The following is a 21,107-nucleotide window of genomic DNA, read 5'->3' on the forward strand; positions in this document are numbered from 1 at the left end:
ATATATATATATATATATATATATATGACAGAAAGCAATCAAAGACATCCAATATCAACTACTGGCCTCTACACACACATGCACAGATGTGTACACACACATACCCACACAAATGTGAATATGCACATACACATACATGGATGCCACACATGCATACACAAAAACAATCAACAAACAAAAAGGAATCACACCAAATTAATCCAGCTAATCAATCAACTCCTCATTGTGTGCCCGATGCTAAAGCAGCCACTGAACAGACAGGATGCAAACCCCACATTCCAGGCCCACCACAGAGAAACTCGCTCTCAGTACCACCAGAATCCACGGACTGTTAGGAAGGTCTCACCTCAGTCTCCATCTAATGCTATCTCTCATGCTCTCCTGGCTAACTTGACACAGAAAGGACAACGACCTACTTAGATTTGAGGAAAAGGTCAGTTTCTTCAATCAAGCTAAACTGAACCACACTTACAAGTCATTTCACACCATGCACTGTCCGGAAGGTCATTTGTTGACTTGCAATAGATTCCAAAATACAGGACTGTTAGTATGGAGGCAATGAGACGATCAGACACACTGTACATTGAGGGAGACAGGACCTTCTAAGTCATATGGAGACTGTTCTTCTGTTGTACCATTATTACTGGCTACTGGTTTCTAGACGTGTATTCACCTATTCCCTTCCTTCATTCTATATTTGACTGTTCGTGGCTAGTATGTGTGAGGATATGGCTATCTGAAAACATAAAAAGCCTGGGACAGAGGAGAAAAGAGGAATGCATCCGTGGGTTAAAAGCCAGGATTTTCCGCGCTCACCTCTATGCACACTGTTTTCCTCTGCCCTCATCAGATCTCTGACTATCACATCTATAACCCCCATCAACTGTGGCAAGCATCACTGCTGAATGACTGCTCACTGCACTTTAGATTTGTTTCTCTACGGCTGGTAAACTCACGCCGTTATTATCGGGAGGAAGAACCTCCTAGAACCATGCCCCAGCTCGCAAGTATTCTCAAAGATCCTCTTATTTCACAGAAAAGGTGAAGTTGCTTCTCCATCACGTGTTTATACGAAAGCCAATATGCTTTCTCTCAGTGACCAAAATAAATTTCTGAGAAGCAATGAACAATTAGATAATAATGTTTAAGGTAAGAATGTTTTACATAAAGATTATATTCTTTGAGTATCAATATAACATTTTTATCTAAGAGAAAAAAAATTACCTAAATGTTATTGTTCATTTTACCAATAAAGACTAAATCATATTTATTTTAATGTCTGTTAAGGGATATAAAAATTATGATTTAATTTCTTTGTGCTCATTTTTTTTTTTTTTTTGCTCCCATACATGACATATAAAGGCCCTGTCTCCGTTTTTTCTGGGACTAACAGTCTCTGACTTTTAATTACAGATTCTAAGTGTCCTTCATCCCTTTTACAAATACAACACATTTTATTTTGTACATCTTTGAAAAACTCTTAAACCAGTAGTAATAATAAATTACATTAGACAAGTGCACATTCTGGCTATTTCTGTCCACAATTAAATTCATAATTATAAAAGTATAAATATTGTTAATATTTTACCTTTTATCTGCAGAGAACTGAGATAAAAGAGGTCTTAAGTAAATCCATTTGCCTGAAGCCAAGGTAAAGATTTCCCTCTCACATTTAATGAGGCGAGAAAATACTAGCGAGATTAAACAAAAGGCTCATGACTTAGGTGTATGTACTACAAAATATTTCCTACATCATGTCATGTGCTTAGAAGGTCACAAGGTGCACCAGCACTTCATAGTGCCTTCTGAAGATGAATGACTTTCACAATGGGCCATTCCTTTGAACCAGATATTTCAAAATTGTTTTTTCTAGGTGTAGCTGAGGTGAGGTTTATACCAATTAATTTGAAGTGAATTTATGGCCAAATAGTTTATCTACCCTCCTTATAAACAAAAGTCAAATATCTACTGAATATGAATGGAAACTCTTTTGCAGTTTTAGCCATGCTCAACATTCATGGGAGGGGCATGGCCAGGCCACTTAAAACCTAAAACTACAGAGAAAGCAGAGATTTGAAAGAGAGAGAGAGAGAGAGAGAGAGAGAGAGAGAGAGAGAGAGAGAGAGAGAGACAGACAGAGAGAGAGAGAGAGACAGAGAGAGACAGAGACAGAGACAGACAGAGACAGAGAGAGACAGAGACAGACAGACAGGCTAATAGACAGACGGGGTTCTTAGTCAAGATTTCACACTTTTTGTATTTTACTGCAGGACTTTTCAAAAAGGCAGATGAGCCACACTTAGAAAAAAAATAATTTAGAAAAATCTGGTTCAAGGAATGGCTAGTTGTGGAAGTCATTTCTTTATCCCCAGAAGGTATCAGGAAGTGCTGATGCACCTTGTGACCTTTTAAGCACATGACCTTTCCCAAACCTGGACCAAGCTTCCATCTTGGAGCAATTAATATTTATCAGAGAAGAAACATTTAAGCAAGGAAAAAAAAAGTTCAACATCTGACATTCAGAAAATGAGATTCTACATCAAGACAAGGACTTTGCAAACCAAATTATTATCTTTAGATTAAAGACCTTATGTCCTCTGTTCCATTCTGAACTAAAGTTTGGAGTGTTATTTTGAAAGAGAAAAAACCTCTTCTCCATAGAGGAAATGAGAGGATGAGGCTGAGAGGCAGTTCAAAGAAGGGGCGAACCAGGGAGGAATTGGGAGGAAACGCGTGCTGGGGGGGTGCGAACGGGATTGGAATGCATTATATGCATGAATGAAATACTAAAAAATAAAACCATATTTTTAAATCATAAAAGGAGGAATTCTCTTCATGTCTAATAATGTAATAACGATGATAAAAGCAAGAAAGACAAGGGGACGCTAGGATGAGAGGATGCACCCCCATCTTCCACCAGCCCTGCTCTACCCACAAACCCCTTCCACCAAAGCCTCTGAGGCTGCTTGGTCAGCCCAGGAGAGTCATGTCAAAGTGACAGAGACACTGAGGTCTGGTTCTTCTAATGGCCACTGGACTCTGCAGGACAAACTAAACTCAGTTATCAATGAGGTCAGAAAGTTCTGCTAAGGGACATCAGCGACACGAACTTAAATGACTCTACATGAAGGTCTACAGGGTGGCTCACAGCCAACTGTCCAAGAGTCCAAGAGTCCAGCAGGCATCCAAGAGGCAGCCAAGTCAGTTACAGGGGTCTCGGTGAGAGAACAGAAGAAGCTGCTGAACTCATCGGTGGCCAACAGAAACACAGAAGCTCAAAAGAGCAGACAGCAACTAGAGGAAAGAGACTTTACCCAAGTGACAAAGACAAGGGACAGAGGGAAAAGGTAAATAAATCTTCATGTTGCCTCCCCTCCATAATCCCCCCGTACCTCTCTCTATCTTGGTGTGCTAGACCTAGTGAGGTACCTAAGAACTAAATGAGGTTTCCAAGACAACAGGCTCATCCAACTTTTAATCCGAGTTGCCTTACTGGTGGATTACTTTTGCCTTGGCTGAGCAATGAGTAACGAAATCTTATTAGACAGCCCGGGATACTGGGCACAGTGCTGCACACCTGTAATCACACACAGGAGGCTAAGGCAAGAGGCAAAGCCAGCCAGAATTACATTCCAGATCGTGTTCCGAAAAACAATCCAACAAAACATAGATGTAGGAGACCTCAGATCGATTATATATAAAATCCAGTACACATTGCTCCATGTATCCCACTTATTACGTAAGTGAATTTTGTGATCCCACAAAACATTCTCCTCTAGTCCTACCCAAATGTGCAGTAATCCCTCCTTGTGGTGTCAGCTCTCAGTCTTCCTCAGCTCCTCTGTGGAAATTATTTAAGCAAACCCTACCTGAACTCAACGGTTCAGCACAAAGGCCACATTCAGCACAAGGCCAGCTCTGTTCTCCCTCAGTCACCTCTGTCTTCACTGACCTCCTTGGACAAAGATAACTTTAGGCTAAAGTGAGCCACTAGGGTTGATAATGACAAAAGGCAGCCCCTGGGGAGTTTTGAAGAGGCCCAGCAGTTTTACTAGCATCTGAGATGAAGCCAACCTGTCCAGGACCTGTCAGCAGCGGGTTGCCTCCCACTGGTTCCTGTGGTCACAGTTCTGGCCAGGACACTCTCAAGACGAATGCCTGGGGTTAAGTAAGAAGCAATGACCTAAGAAAGCGGCAACCCAGATACTCAGTAAACTCAGCACTGGAGCCACTCTCTTGGTAGGCAAATACTGTGCCTGCAAGGAACGTACTCCTCCCAAACAAAATAATAATCTTACAGTAATTTACCAATTTGCCTCGGTATATATGCAACTCATTTGTAAATAAACATTTAATGAAGCTATAGAATTATATAATCAGAATAAAAAAGTATTTCAACTTAGTGCAAAGTCTCACAAGAAAACAAAAATTCTCAATTACGTTACTTTATTGTCATTCAACTCCTAGCTCCTGCCAACATAATTACCTTTATTTATTCACAAAATCACACACACACACACACACACACACACACACACACACACACACACACACACGGTTGAAGTTTGCAGGTTATTTTTATTTTCTCTGTTACTTATATGAAAATAAAAACTTCTTAAAAATCAATAATTTAAATTATATCCTCCGCATCTCCATCATTTGGAAAAAACAATTTCAGAAACATAGTTCAAATCCAAGGGCTTATTAAAGCTAGCAGACCCTGAACAAATTAAATTTCCAATGTCTCAGGAAAGAGAGTAGCATTACCTATAAAGGGGGATAATCTAATTCATGAAGCTGTTAACAATCACAAAAAAAAAAATGACACACAGGCCTTGCAGATGACTCAACTGACACCCAGTCTGGTCCCCTGAGTCCTTGGCATCCACACAGTGGAACAAGAGAAATAACCACACCCAAAAGCTATCCTCTGGCCTCTATACATGCTCTAGAACATGTACATGAGCCTGTGCGTGCACACACACACAAACACACACACACACACACACACACACACACACACTCACATACACATGCACACACACTTGTATTCACATGCAAATAAATGTTAAAACATTAAAGAAAGGATACTTTCACATCACAGACACCATACCTAGCAGCAGCTAGTGCAACAAGGAAGGACCCTGTAGAAAGAGGAAAGGGGGCTTAATCGCACATTGAGGGCATGCAGGTGATGGCGAGCTGTGCTATAGAAATGCTGGGTTGAGAGGTAAAGAGGTAAAGATAGGAGGATAAAGAACCATGGCACTTAGGCTAAGTCATGCTGCTCAGACTGCCTGGCCTCTCCTGCCCCTCTCTCTGCTCTAGACCCAAGTCTCTTCACACCCTCTCTCCTACACATACTTGAAGCTCCAGCTCAAACCCCTCAGTCTCCTCCCAGCATGTCTAAGAAGGCGCCTGCTTCTCCCTTTCCTTCCCCCCCAACTCCCATCAGATACCTTTCGGAGAAGAATGACCATGGGCTGCATCCTCATCATCACTGCCCATTAACTTTGTGTTCACATAAACACTTTTCATAAACTTCGAGTTCTTTAAGGACTGGGATCATTACCAGAAATCACGAGTAAGGACGACAACCAATTCTAAGCTTTTCGGTGCCCAATCCACCCAGTTAAAGCTAACACTCGATTTTCCTCTTACGGAGAAGCATGCTCAAGGCCAAAGGTGGCGAGGCGCTGGCATGAAGTCACAACAGTAATGAGTGGCGAGGCAAGCCAAATGGCGCTGGCATCCAAGTCCTCTCCTCTACGACTGCCTACTTACACTACAAGAGTAGCTGGCTCAAACTAAGTGCTTAATAGGCTCTGTCTTATTCACCAAACAGCCATTCGCTTACCAAGGAAAATAATAAAACAAGGGGAAAGACCTTAAAATAGATTTGGTTCCCACCGCAAGTAAATATCCAAATAATCCTTAAAGTAAACTTCTGTGATTGGATTATTTACCAGTTCTCAAACAGCACAAGTCATCTCCCATAGACTCCTCAAAGCAGACTCTGAACTAAAACAAAACTTCATGTCTAAATTGAAACGTTCTTTCCAAAAAAAAAAAAAAAAAAAAAAAAAAAAATGAGCTCTGCTTATAAATCCGTGAATCTACCCAAAAGAGCAATTCCTGGCTTAGTCTGGCCGATGAGGCCCTGTAAACAGTCTGGAACATCAAGTAGACACAGCCATGAAAACACGGCTTCTTCAAAAGACAGCATTAAGCGGGGAAGACAATCTCAGGGCCATCCTGCTGCTCTGTCTAGATCAATGTGACCAGATTCCATTTTAGAATGTAATGCTGAATTTAATGAAATGCATGTTGAAACAAGAGAGGGGAGTCAGAAATTAAAAAGCTTGAAATCAGTTTAATTTGCACGAAAATCAGTTCTTTTATTTCCTTTTGAAAACTAATGTCTCTGTTGTCTATCGTGGGGAAATCTAAAGGAATTTCTTGATTTTTCTACTCCAGAGACTGAGGCTGATAAACACCATCAGCAAAGTGGCTGGATAAATTACTCAAACAAGTCAGTAGCCCCCACCCCCACCCCTTGATACAAGACGCTGGGGCCTGAGTTGACTTTCTGATCCAACATAATCACTGGCCATCCAGACATCTCTGGATGAATTGAAGACCTGGTCTTTTTTGCCAGTCCTCAGCAATGTGAGTGACAGGCAGGCATTCTGCACTAGAAACCCATGATCTCCACATATTCTAAGTGCCAGCCACAGAATTTCTTTGACTTCAGACTCAGATAAAAAAAAAAAAAACTAGGTTGTGAGACCAACCATAAGCACGCCAGTGTTTAAGTGCTGTCACTTAAGTGCCACAAGGAATCACATGAGCCAAGTGTCTCAGTGAGACACAGTTCTTCTCTGTGTCGGGCTCTGCCTGGCGCTTTCTTGGGAGCAACATGGGTATGGGTTCTCAAGACTAAGATTCATTATTCTACTTGCATACACGATGTGACTGGATTCGCTTTGGTCTCTTCAGTCACACGGGCTCAAGAGAAGATCATACCCTGCAGTCCTCTCCCGCAGTCGACACCTTGGGTTATCAGCTGCTTGACTAAACAGTCCCCCGCAGCCTTGTCTGACTGACACATGTCACCAGAAAAGTTAAGCACTTAGGCATCTGCACCTGCCAGAGGTCTGTCAGTGAGGAAGGACGTGGGGAGGACTTCATGTCCACAAAGCAAATGTACAAGGCAACAGAAACAGGCTGGGGATGGTGGTGTTGGATGTTGGGGGGTGATGATAATGTTGCTTTGAGTGTAACTATTAACTATATTCCTGGAGATCCATAACCAAAAGAGAGAGAGAGCACAGCTTTCTTTGTTTCTATGTATTAACATCTTTAAAAGCTCTGAAATACATTCATTTTGAAACAGTAGCAACCCCTTCTTAAAACTACAAATACCCTTTCAGAAGAATTGCTTTCTACTGAGAAATAATCTAACCAGCAACAACAGGGATATTGATATCAAATGTCTTGGAATCATAAAGGAAGATGGATTCAAAGCATACATTTTTGTAGTTGCTTACTTGAGGTTAGGAAGATGGCTAGATCAAAGACTTGCTACACAAGCATGAGATTCTACAGTTAGACTACCAGAATCCACACAACATCTGGGCTCAGCAGCATGCCTCTGTAACGCCAGGGCTAAGAGTTGGGGACAAAGACAGGCAGATCCTGGAAGCTTGCTTGATCACCAGCCCATATGGCTAAAATGGAAGGTTCCAGAATCATTGCAAAATCCAGTCTTGGAAATAATACAGAGAGGAATGGCAGAGGAAGAAATCCGACATCAGCTCCTGGTCTACTGCCTACACAAACTCACATATTCATCACAACACATCATGTTACACACACACACGCGCACATACACATACACACACACACACACACACACACACACACAGAATGCTTGAATTGAAATATGACCCACCCCATCACTCACTAAATATGATCTTTCTTAAATCACAATAGGCTTCCCCATCTCTGTGAAAGATTAAAATTGGACAAGGTCTATAAAGTAACTGTTGCAATGCTATATGTAGTAAGCACAATGCTTGGCATATCTTTTTTTTTTTTTTTTTTTTTTTTTTTATTAACTTGAGTATTTCTTATGTACATTTGGCAAACATCCCCTTCCCTCCCCCCCTTCCTTATGGGTGTTCCTCTCCCCACCCTCCCCCCATTGCCGCCCTCCCCCCAACAGTCTAGTTCACTGGGGGGTTCAGTCTTAGCAGGACCCAGGGCTTCTCCTTCCACTGGTCCTCTTACTAGGATATTCATTGCTACCTATGAGGTCAGAGTCCAGGGTCAGTCCATGTATAGTCTTTAGGTAGTGGCTTAGTCCCTGGAAGCTCTGGTTGCTTGGCATTGTTGTACATATGGAGTCTCAAGCCCCTTCAAGCTCTTCCAGTTCATTCTCTGATTCCTTCAACGGGGGTCCCGTTCTCAGTTCAGTGGTTTGCTGCTGGCATTCGCCTCTGTATTTGCTGTATTCTGGCTGTGTCTCTCAGGTTCGATCTACATCCGGCTCCTGTCGGTCTGCACTTCTTTGCTTCATCCATCTTGTCTAATTGGGTGGCTCTATATGTATGGGCATGGCTCTGAATGGGTGTTCCTTCAGTCTCTGTTTTAATCTTTGCCTCTCTCTTCCCTGCCAAGGGTATTCTTGTTCCCCTTTTAAAGAAGGAGTGAAGCCTTCACATTTTGATCATCTGTCTTGAGTTTCATTTGTTCTAGGCCACTAGGGTAATTCAAGCATTTGGGCTAATAGCCACTTATCAGTGAGTGCATACCATGTATGTCTTTCTGTGATTGGGTTAGCTCACTCAGAATGATATTTTCCAGTTCCAACCATTTGCCTACAATTTCATAAAGTCGTTGTTTTTTTTTGATAGCTGAGTAATATTCCATTGTGTAGATGTACCACATTTTCTGTATCCATTCCTCTGTTGAAGGGCATCTGGGTTCTTTCCAGCTTCTGGCTATTATAAATAAGGCTACGATGAACATAGTGGAGCACGTGTCTTTTTATATGTTGGGGCATCTTTTGGGTATATGCCCAAGAGAGGTATAGCTGGATCCTCAGGCAGTTCAATGTCCAATTTTCTGAGAAACCTCCAGACTGATTTCCAGAATGGTTGTACCAGTCTGCAACCCCACCAACAATGGAGGAGTGTTCCTCTTTCTCCGCATCCTCGCCAGCATTTGCTGTCACCTGAGTTTTTGATCTTAGCCATTCTCACTGGTGTGAGGTGAAATCTCAGGGTTGTTTTGATTTGCATTTCCCTGATGACTAAAGATGTTGAACATTTCTTTAGGTGTTTCTCAGCCATTCGGCATTCCTCAGCTGTGAATTCTTTGTTTAGCTCTGAACCCCATTTTTAATAGGGTTATTTGTCTCCCTCTTGGTCTAACTTTTTGAGTTCTTTGTATATTTTGGATATAAGGCCTCTATCTGTTGTAGGATTGGTAAAGATCTTTTCCCAATCTGTTGGTTGCCGTTTTGTCCTGACCACAGTGTCCTTTGCCTTACAGAAGCTTTGTAGTTTTATGAGATCCCATTTGTCGATTCTTGATCTTAGAGCATAAGCCATTGGTGTTTTGTTCAGGAAATTTTTTCCAGTGCCCATGTGTTCCAGATGCTTCCCTAGTTTTTCTTCTATTAGTTTGAGTGTGTCTGGTTTGATGTGGAGGTCCTTGATCCACTTGGACTTAAGCTTTGTACAGGGTGATAAGCATGGATCGATCTGCATTCTTCTACATGTTGACCTCCAGTTGAACCAGCACCATTTGCTGAAAATGCTATCTTTTTCCATTGGATGGATTTGGCTCCTTTGTCAAAAATCAAGTGACCATAGGTGTGTGGGTTCATTTCTGGGTCTTCAATTCTATTCCATTGGTCTATCTGTCTGTCTCTGTACCAATACCATGCAGTTTTTATCACAATTGCTCTGTAATACTGCTTGAGTTCAGGGATAGCGATTCCCCCCGAAGTCCCTTTATTGTTGAGCATAGTTTTAGCTATCCTGGGTTTTTTGTTATTCCAGATGAATTTGTAAATTGTTCTGTCTAACTCTTTGAAGAATTGGATTGGTATTTTGATGGGGATTGCATTGAATCTGTAGATCGCTTTTGGCAGAATGGCCATTTTACTATATTAATCCTGCCAATCCATGAGCATGGGAGATCTTTCCATCTTCTGAGGTCTTCTTCAATTTCTTTCTTCAGAGTCTTGAAGTTCTTGTTGTACAAATCTTTTACTTGCTTGGTTAAAGTCACACGAGGTACTTTTATATTATTTGGGTCTATTATGAAGGTGTCGTTTCCTAATTTCTTTCTAAACTTTTTCTCTTTTGTGTAGAGGAAGGCTACTGATTTATTTGAGTTAATTTTATACCCAGCCACTTTGCTGAAGTTGTTTATCAGCTTTAGTAGTTCTCTGGTGGAACTTTTGGGATCACTTAAATATACTATCATATCATCTGCAAATAGTGATATTTTGACTTCTTCTTTTTCGATCTGTATCCCCTTGACCTCCTTTTGTTGTCTGATTGCTCTGGCTAGAACTTCAAGAACTATATTGAATAAGTAGGGAGAGAGTGGGCAGCCTTGTCTAGTCCCTGATTTTAGTGGGATTGCTTCAAGTTTCTCTCCATTTATTTTAATGTTAGCCACTGGTTTGCTGTATATGGCTTTTACTATGTTTAGGTATGGGCCTTGGATTCCTATTCTTTCCAGGACTTTTATCATGAAGGGGTGTTGAATTTTGTCAAATGCTTTCTCAGCATCTAATGAAATGATCATGTGGTTTTGTTCTTTCAGTTTGTTTATATAATGGATCACGTTGATGGTTTTCCGTATATTAAACCATCCCTGCATGCCTAGGATGAAGCCTACTTGATCATGGTGGATGATTGTTTTGATGTGCTCTTGGATTCGGTTTGCCAGAATTTTATTGAGTATTTTTGCGTCGATGTTCATAAGGGAAATTGGTCTGAAGTTCTCTTTCTTTGTTGGGTCTTTGTGTGGTTTAGGTATAAGAGTAATTGTGGCTTCATAGAAGGAGTTCGGTAGTGCTCCATCTGTTTCAATTTTGTGGAATAGTTTGGATAATATTGGTATGAGGTCTTCTGAAGGTCTGATAGAATTCTGCACTAAACCCGTCTGGACCTGGGCTCTTTTTGGTTGGGAGACCTTTAATGACTGCTTCTATTTCCTTAGGAGTTATGGGGTTGTTTAACTGGTTTATCTGTTCCTGATTTAACTTCGGTACCTGGTATCTGTCTAGGAAATTGTCCATTTCCTGCAGATTTTCAAGTTTTTTGTTGAGTATAGGCTTTTATAGTAAGATCTGATGATATTTTTGAATTTCCTCTGAATCTGTAGTTATGTCTCCCTTTTCATTTCTGATTTTGTTAATTTGGACACCCTCTCTGTGTCCTCTCGTTAGTCTGGCTAAGGGTTTATCTATCTTGTTGATTTTCTCAAAGAACCAACTTTTGGTTCTGTTGATTCTTTCTATGGTCCTTTTGTTTCTACTTGGTTGATTTCAGCTCTGAGTTTGATTATTTCCTGCCTTCTACTCCTCCTGGGTGTATTTGCTTCTTTTTGTTCTAGAGCTTTTAGGTGTGCTGTCAAGCTGCTGACATATGCTCTTTCCTGTTTCTTTCTGCAGGCACTCAGCGCTATGAGTTTTCCTCTTAGCACAGCTTTCATCGTGTCCCATAAGTTTGGGTATGTTGTACCTTCATTTTCATTAAATTCTAAGAAGTTTTTAATTTCTTTCTTTATTTCTTCCTTGACCAGGTTATCATTGAGTAGAGCATTGTTCAATTTCCACGTATATGTGGGCATTCTTCCCTTATTGTTATTGAAGACCAGCTTTAGGCCGTGGTGGTCCGATATATTTATGGGATTATTTCTATCTTTCTGTACCTGTTGAGGCCCGTTTTTGACCAATTATATGGTCAATTTTGGAGAAAAGTACCATGAGGAGCTGAGAAGAAGGTATATCCTTTTGCATTAGGGTAGAACGTTCTATAAATATCCGTTAAGTCCATTTGGCTCATGACTTCTCTTAGTCTGTCTACGTCTCTGTTTAATTTCTGTTTCCATGATCTGTCCATTGATGAGAGTGGGGTGTTGAAGTCTCCTACTATTATTGTGTGAGGTGCAATGTGTGTTTTGAGCTTTAGTAAGGTTTCTTTTACGTATGTAGGTGCCCTTGTATTTGGGGCATAGATATTTAGGATTGAGAGTTCATCTTGGTGGATTTTTCCTTTGATAAATATAAAGTGTCCTTCCTTATCTTTTTTGATGACTTTTAGTTGAAAATTGACTTTATTTGATATTAGAATGGCTACTCCAGCTTGCTTCTTCCGACCATTTGCCTGGAAAGTTGTTTTCCAGCCTTTCACTCTGAGGTAGTGTCTGTCTTTGTCTCTGAGGTGTGTTTCCTGTAGGCAGCAGAATGCAGGGTCCTCGTTGCGTATCCAGTTTGTTAATCTATGTCTTTTTATTGGGGAGTTGAGGCCATTGATGTTGAGAGATATTAAGGAATAGTGATTATTGCTTCCTGTTATATTCATACGTGGATGTGTTATGTTTGTGTGCTTTTCTTCTCTTTGTTTTGTTGCCAAAACGATTAGTTTCTTGCCTCTTCTTGGGTATAGCTTGCCTCCTTATGTTGGGCTTTACCATTTATTATCCTTTGTAGTGCTGGATTTGTAGAAAGATATTGTGTAAATTTGGTTTTGTCATGGAATATCTTGGTTTCTCCATCTATGTTAATTGAGAGTTTTGCAGGATACAGTAGCCTGGGCTGGCATTTGTGTTCTCTTAGGGTCTGTATGACATCAGTCCAGGATCTTCTGGCCTTCATAGTTTCTGGCGAAAAGTCTGGTGTGATTCTGATAGGTCTGCCTTTATATGTTACTTGACCTTTTTCCCTTACTGCTTTTAATATTCTTTCCTTATTTTGTGCGTTTGGTGTTTTGACTATTATGTGACGGGAGGTGTTTCTTTTCTGGTCCAATCTATTTGGAGTTCTGTAGGCTTCTTGTATGCCTATGGGTATCTCTTTTTTTAGGTTAGGGAAGTTTTCTTCTATGATTTTGTTGAAGATATGTACTGGTCCTTTGAGCTGGGAGTCTTCCCTCTCTTCTATACCTATTATCCTTAGGTTTGATCTTCTCATTGAGTCCTGGATTTCCTGTATGTTTTGGACCAGTAGCTTTTTCCGCTTTACATTATCTTTGACAGTTGAGTCAATGATTTCTATGGAATCTTCTGCTCCTGAGATTCTCTCTTCCATCTCTTGTATTCTGTTGGTAAAGCTTGTATCTACAGCTCCTTGTCTCTTCTTTTGGTTTTCTATATCCAGGGTTGTTTCCATGTGTTCTTTCTTGATTGCTTCTATTTCCATTTTTAATTCCTTCCACTGTTTGATTGTGTTTTCCTTTAATTCTTTCAGGGATTTTTGTGTCTCCTCTGTATGGGCTTCTACTTGTTTATTTATGTTTTCCTGGAATTCTTTCATGCATTTTTGCGATTCCTCTCTGTAGGCTTCTACTTGTTCTCTAAGGGAGTTCATCATGTCTTTCTTGAAGTTCTCCAGCATCATGATCAAATATGATTTTGAATCTAGATCTTGCTTTTCTGGTGTGTTTGGATATTCCATGTTTGTTTTGATGGGAGAATTGGGCTCCTATGGTGCCATGTAGTCTTGGTTTCTGTTGCTTGGGTTCCTGCGCTTGCCTCTCGCCATCAAATTATCTCTAGTGTTACTTTGTTCTGCTATTTCTGACAGTGGCTAAACTGTCCTATAGGCCTGTGTGTCAGGAGTGCTGTAGACCTGTTTTCCTCTCTTTCAGTCAGTTATGGGGACAGAGTGTTCTGCTTTCGGGCGTGTAGTTTTTCCTTTCTACAGGTCTTCAGCTGTTCCTGTGGACCTGTGCCTTGAGTTCACCAGACAAGTCACTTGCAGCAGATAAGTTAGTCTTACCTGTGGCCCCGAGGCTCGAGTTCGCTCATGGGGTTCTGCCCACGGGCTCTCCAGGTGGCAGCGACCGGGAAGATCTCGCCGCCCTCTTCCGGGAGCCTCCGTGCACCAGGGTTCCAGATGGCCTCGGTGTTTTCCTCTGGAATCAGCAATGTGTGTAGAGAGCAGTCTCTTCTGGTTTCGCAGGCGTGTCTGCCTCTCTGAAGGTTTAGCTCTCCCTCCCACGGGATTTGGGTGCAGAGAACTGTTTATCCGGTCTGTTTCCTTCAGGATCCGGCGGTGTCTCAGGCAGGGCTCCTGCTGCTCCTGGGCCCTCCCCCACAGGAACCCAGAGGCCTTGTACAGTTTCCTCTTGGGTCAGGGATGTGGGCAGGGGTGGGCAGTGTTGGTGGTCTCTTCCGCTCTGCAGCCTCAGGAGTGCCCACCTGACCAGGCAGTAAGGTATCTCTCCCACGGGATCTGGGAGCAGAGAGCTGCTGCGGGCCGGGATCCGCGGGTGTGGGCGCTTGGCATATCTTTAACAGTTAATGTAACTATTTCAATGAAGACACCATGTAATTATATAACGACCTATTTCCCAGCACGATTATTACAAATCCAGGTAGGTGGAGTGGCAAACAGACTGCATCCAATGTCACAAGTGTCCTTTGACAGAGGCAGTTGATGGTTTTGGCGTCTGATGCTATTTGCCAGTCTATTTAATCCATGTGAGTGTTGGCCAAGCGTGCCTTTTAATAAGCATCGTTCAGAGTATTTGTGACAAATATAAATGTGTGAGCTAAACACAATCATGCTCACTCAGAAGCTCTTCAAAAGGAACCTAGAAACGTAACTTAAAGACCCTTATGGGCACAGACAGATGTTTGCACATGCTACTCCTTAGAGACATTGCCATTGGGAAAAATTCAGAAATGGACCTCATAAGTCCGAGCCCCAGATATTGAATCTATGGCACTCTTAATTGTCAAGCAGAAATCTAGTCATGGCTGTTAACCATTTAACCAAATATATTTTGAATGTTTAATTAAATTGCTTCCATTGTACAACACATCTGCTATCACATCACTACAGCTCGCAGAACAAACAGATCAGGAATACATATACTCATACACACACATATATGTTTATGCGTGCAATGAGTGTGTATGTCGAGGATGGAAGTCAATGTTGAGAGTATTCTATTACTCTACACCTTATATTTCAAAACATGTTCATAATTACGCCCATTTATTTTCATTCTCTTGACTGTGCATCACTGTGTACTTTGGGTTAAAAACATTTAAAAATAAATGAAGTAGCACTTATTTTTGCCTGTTAAAGTAATCAAGGCACTCATAAAATGATTTTACAACTTCCCAAAGCACAGAACTTTGTTTACATATCGAAATAGCTCACAGATAGGCTGCACCTATTTGTAGAGAGTTAAAACATGCTGGCAGCACGTGAAGCAGTGGCCATCTTAGACTGTACAAATAAAAATCCCCCATTGACTCCAATTGAAAATGACCACGGTAGTGCACACATTGGGGTAATGAAAAGAAAACTCTCTTCCTCCTTGGCAAACTGTAGGCAGATATACCACAAACTTTAGCTAGCAATCCAAAGGCAGAGAACGTACATGAGGAAAACAGAAAACCATAGCTGCCCACATTCCCCTCTGTAAGCTCTTCTGTGAAAAGTTCCAAGCCTGGAGACACAGAAAACACCAGAGACCGCACTGAGAATACATGGCCTATGTAAGTCAGCCTCCTAGTGCATCTTCTCGTTCCAGGAGTCTAACGCCCTACCCAGCATTCAATGGAACCGAACACTCAACCAAAGTCTCTTTGCAAGACTAGTACCTGATCCTATTAACCCAATTGTGTTACAAAAGTAGCAACTCACACCTGTTCACCACAGCACATATCAAATGTTATGGCACCTTCCCTTTAACCAAAGGTGACATGAATTTTTTTTCTTCTTCTAACGAGGATTATATACTACCCATGGTGGTCCATGTTGGAGCCCTACTCAGTTTAACTACAGAAATAATGAGAAACACGTGAACAGTGAGTAGAATAAACATAGTCCTCCAAAGCGCAAGGTCCAGGTAGTCACTGCACACAATCCAAAGAAGATAGGTCTTTTTATTCTCAGACTAAGAGGAAAGAAGAGAGATTTGAAAGCCCATGACGTCAAGTCTATCCAAGGAAATGTCCAAGTCTTAGAAGTCTAGCCTTACTCTACCAGGCTCTGTCTTTGATATAAGTGGCTTACCAAAATTATTAATCTATTTTTTTAGTGTTATAATGATTAGTTTTATTTTATTGTTAACTTCTCTGTGAAAATAATTACAGAGACACCCCACCCTCACCCCCAGCTTTCACGGTATGCCTTAAGTTGTCTAACAATGCCCTGGAAGTACCATCCTTTTCACTTTATAGGACAAGATGCTGCCAAACACAGAAATCCTTAACTTACCCCTGCTGTGCTAATCATGAAGGTGCTGCAGCCACCTGCTTTGTCTTCCACACTAAGTCTGCAGCCATCAAAGCTGTAATCAACCACTGTGATGTCAATACATACCAGCTACTGTTGCCAGCAACCTTACAAGCGGTCTCCATATTGGTTTCAAGGGGGAAGGCAATCCACAGACAGAACACCCCATCTGAAGTAACTGTTTGCTAAGCATGTTTCGAGTCAAGACCAGTTGTGCTTTGGTTTGCTAGAAATCAATCTGAAGCAAATCCACACCAAAGGTTCTCTATAGGAAGGAGCTGATGTAACTACTGGTAAGCAAGAATGAGAGGGAAAAGAGAGACTGGCAAAGGGTGGGAAAGAAAAGGAGTGACTCCACCTTGCAGAGACCCTACAAGACCTGGGAATACCCCCCAACAGAGGCTAAATGGACCAGTTATCTCCCTGCTGTTCCTGGTCTCCTATTCCCTGCTCAGAAGCCCTGTGGTCTTGTAAGGATACACCGCATGACCTCTGAAAGCAGTTGTTGGGGAAAGTTAAGGCGCTGAAAAGTTCCGTGGAACAAAACATTCCCATGGATTTGTTGTGGCTTCTGCACCAGAGATCACATGAGGGCTGTTCCAAAATAAGCATGAGGAGATTAAGGTGACTTACAGCACTAAAAATGAGGCTACACTGAAAATGCACAGGGCTTAACTACCCACAATGCCCTGAACCACTCTAAAAACTGAAGGTCTGCAACCGAGGTCTGAGCACAAAACTCAATGTATCATGGGAGAGGAGGAGTGGACCCGGGGTTAATTTTATGCCCTTTTCAAGAAAACTACTTTTAAAAGTTACAAATATGAAAAAGATACAGTCTGAAAACGATAGTTACAATCACTGTTTTCAAATTAATCCCAAAGACTCAGATAATTTTACAAAGTTCCATCACACTTTCCAAAGACTTAATTTTAATCTTATAGAAATGTATACAAAACAATGAAAAAAATTACATTTCTATCTATCACATTAGGTTGGCATGTCTTGAACCCTGAGTCTCTCAGAGTTGATAAGAAATAAGAAAAGTTGAAAGCCGATCTCATAGTATCTCTTTCCACAAAGGGAACAGCATGTGATTGATTATCCCTAATTGGACCAGGGAAGAATCTGCACCCCTGATTTGATCAGCCTATGCCCAGAGATAACTGACCTCAATAAAATTACTTTGTCTAGATTCTAGCCTAAGCCTTATTAGAGTCTCTAGACAAATAGCTCGGTAGTAATGTCACTGGGTCCCTCCTATTTACCCCATCCCAACCCTGCCTATAAGAATCTTCTTAGTCTTTCTTCTTCCTCTTTGTCTTCCCCCTTCCTCTTCCTCTTCTTCTTTAGTAAAATTTGCTGCCTTTGCTTATTTACTTACTTCTGTGTGGCCACGTCTCTGACCCTTGGCAGCATGAGATACTCAAATTGACTTTTAATGTCTATTTAGTATTCATCACCTGAGCCCTTGAGTCAGGAGAAAATTCCCATCACTCTTAAAGATCTGCATCATTAAGTGTATAAAGCAAATCAAGAAACATTCACTAATGAGAGCATATCAACATTGACAGGAAAGGGAGTGCCCATGGATTTTGACACATAGTCCTTGCATGGTTTCCCTAGCCTAAGCTTAACCTGAGAGAAGATTCATTCTCAATTAATGTGGCCAAGAAATTGAGGCTCCTTCATTGCTCAGTACCCCCAGTCAAGGAATAAACACTCTTACCAGGAGAAGGGAGTCTGTGGCACTTCTCAATCTATAGTTCTAAGTGGCATTGGCTAAATCCATGGCAAGTATGGCTAGGACATTACCTTCTTCCCCACCGAGCCTCATGCCCAGGGACAAGGTTTTCCACTAGCAGAACGTCCGTAGGACACCAGAACTCAGAGGGTCCTAAGTACAGCTCACTCATGGAGCTATGCCACATAAGGAGAGGTAGCTTGTAACAATCACTTCTATAACACCCTGCTCACAGAACAATGGTTACTCTCCAAGGGAAGGAGATCACTATACCAGATATATACTAGATCAAAAATTCTGCTGTGTGGTGGGGATGGGAAGAGATATGGCATGAGAAGAGAATGTGCCATAACCAAAGGGAATCCTACAAGTTGGAGTTACTATAGGCTTAGATTTTATTTAACCTATTGTTAATAAGGGATTTTAAATGTTTTAACCTCCCTCCTGGCCCATCATTCACCAGAGGTAGTAGAAAAGAAATGTTATTAGGATATAGGGGGAATGGGTCTATTTAGAAATAGTCCTTTGGAGTAAATTTAATCTGCACTATCAGGATATCAGCTGTTCAGTTTACATGAATCAGTACGGTAGCTTGATCTACTCCTAAACACCATTTATGAATCAGCAAGGGCAGGTCGATCTAAAAGAAGCCACAAGGCTTAGTTGTATGTTATTTAGAATTAGTTCATTGGGGCGATTTTAATGTCTAATTGTCAGGAAACCAGCAGTTTATTTCAATAGTGTCAGGGTAGCAATCATGAATCAACAGCGATGGCATGATGCAGCAGAAACAGCCAGGCCCCTGCTGAATTGGCATGAGCCAGCAGGAACCACCAGGACCAACAGGGACACCAGGAGAAGTTCTCTGCCATGCCTCTCTCAACAAAGTGAAGATCAATAAAGACAAAGATGTGAGACCAACAAAGCATTGTAAAGCTAACTGTGCAAGCCAACCCTCACTACTGAGTACTATTTATACTCCCTCCAAACGTTACATGTCCACCATGCCAATTGGCCTGAGTCTACAAAAGCAGGGAGAACATCACCAAAAGTTTTTGTTGTTGTTGTTGTTGTTGTTTTGGGAAATTTTTGGTTTTTTGGTATTTTTTTTTCTGTAAAGTCATGACAAAAGATGACCAGTAAAAATCATGGCAAGGCATACCAATACCATTGAGCGTCGTCCACCATCTGTTGGGTTACATTTATCTTCCTTCTTAACATCATATGTCCTTTTATGTGTTTGCTTTAGCAAAACATCTTTTCACCTATGTCTGCTTTAGTGAAACACTCCTTCATGTATCCACTTTAACAAAACATCCTTTCACCCATATGCCCCAACAAAACATCACTTGACATAACTGACTTTCCAAAGAACCCAAAAGTTTCCATGTCTTGTTAGAGTCTATCAAAGTTCAAACCAAAGAGCAACCAGAAACAGGAAATGAAGACAGAATGAGTAGCACCAGAGAGCCATCAACTACCCTAAAGGCCAGATAGTTTACCAAAGACAACTAGGAAATGAGATGCTAACAGCCCTCCTGGGGAGAGATCAAACCTCAAACACTGGCCCCAAAGGCTATGCTTACACAGTGGCCTGAAACTAATTCAATGAACCAGTGCATGCCCCTTTGGGCATTATCACTCAGCAATTAGTAGAGCCTGCTAGTTATTGTGGTACCAGAGAGCCAAAACTATATAAATCATCTCGGTGTAACCACAGAAATGGCAGACTTTGGGAAAACAAGATGGTCCCTCCAAGTAACTAAAGAAACAAGCGACAAAATGTTTATCAGAAAGTATGAAGAATCTGATTCCAGAATTGCTGTGTTCCCTAAAATGTCTAGTTGTCACCAATTACAAGAAAGGCTGAGAAAAAAGGTGAGGTAAAAAAGCAGGTACCCAGAACTACCTAACAAGGGCCAAGGTAGCAAATGTAACAGACCCCCCAAAATAACAGCTATAAATTATGCCCAAGAACTAAGGGTTCATGCTCAAAGAAATAAAGATTGGTCTGGAAACAGTATTTCATCAGACAGGAAAGGTCAAGAAAGACAGAGCCATTGTTTTAAAGTTGGAAATTCTAGCTACAAAAAGTAGAACAACCAGCATGGAAATGGAACAGAAGGGATTAACTACGCTTGTGAACTGGCAGAAGGATGAACAAACTGGGTCAATACAGATTACATAATTGAAAATATAAGCTGTGATAAATGAAGAAAACAGGGAGGGCTTTGGAGAAACATGAGATGTCACTGAGCACGGGTACCAGATGGGACCACCAAAGCCCGGAGAGTAAAGAGGAAGAAAAGTGTCAGCAGGAAGGAAGGACTGATACTTGTCCAATTTGATGAAATACTAATTTAAAATAAAAAAAAAAAAGTAATCCAGGACGCTCAGCAAATTCCAAGCAAAATAAACACAAAGAGATACACACCCAGACACATCATACTAAAAATACTGAAAGACAAGAACGAGAGTTTTTTCACAAGAGGAAAAACAAGAATGACTTGTCGCACACAAGGAAACATCATTGACAGTTAACGTCTCACTGGAAGTGATTCACGCTAGAAGGCACCGAGTTTACCATACTCTAGAGGTGCTAACTGAAAAACAAAGTTTCAAACGTCAATCCTACGTCCATCAAAGTTCTGTTTCAAAACTACACGTGAATTTATTACCATGTACCAAGCAATGGATTGTGGGTATGCTGTGTGACAGTAAAATTCAGTTATCAATTCGACTGAACAGAGTCATGTAGAAAATCAACGAGCACACTAGTAGGTGTGTCTCTGAAGGTGTTTCAGGATTAGTAGCGTATGAGTCAGTTAACTGATGAGAGAAAGGCATCATGAACCTGTGTGG

The sequence above is a fragment of the Rattus rattus genome, chromosome 3 (genome assembly GCF_011064425.1).
Source record: "Rattus rattus isolate New Zealand chromosome 3, Rrattus_CSIRO_v1, whole genome shotgun sequence".
Classification (NCBI taxonomy): domain Eukaryota; kingdom Metazoa; phylum Chordata; class Mammalia; order Rodentia; family Muridae; genus Rattus; species Rattus rattus.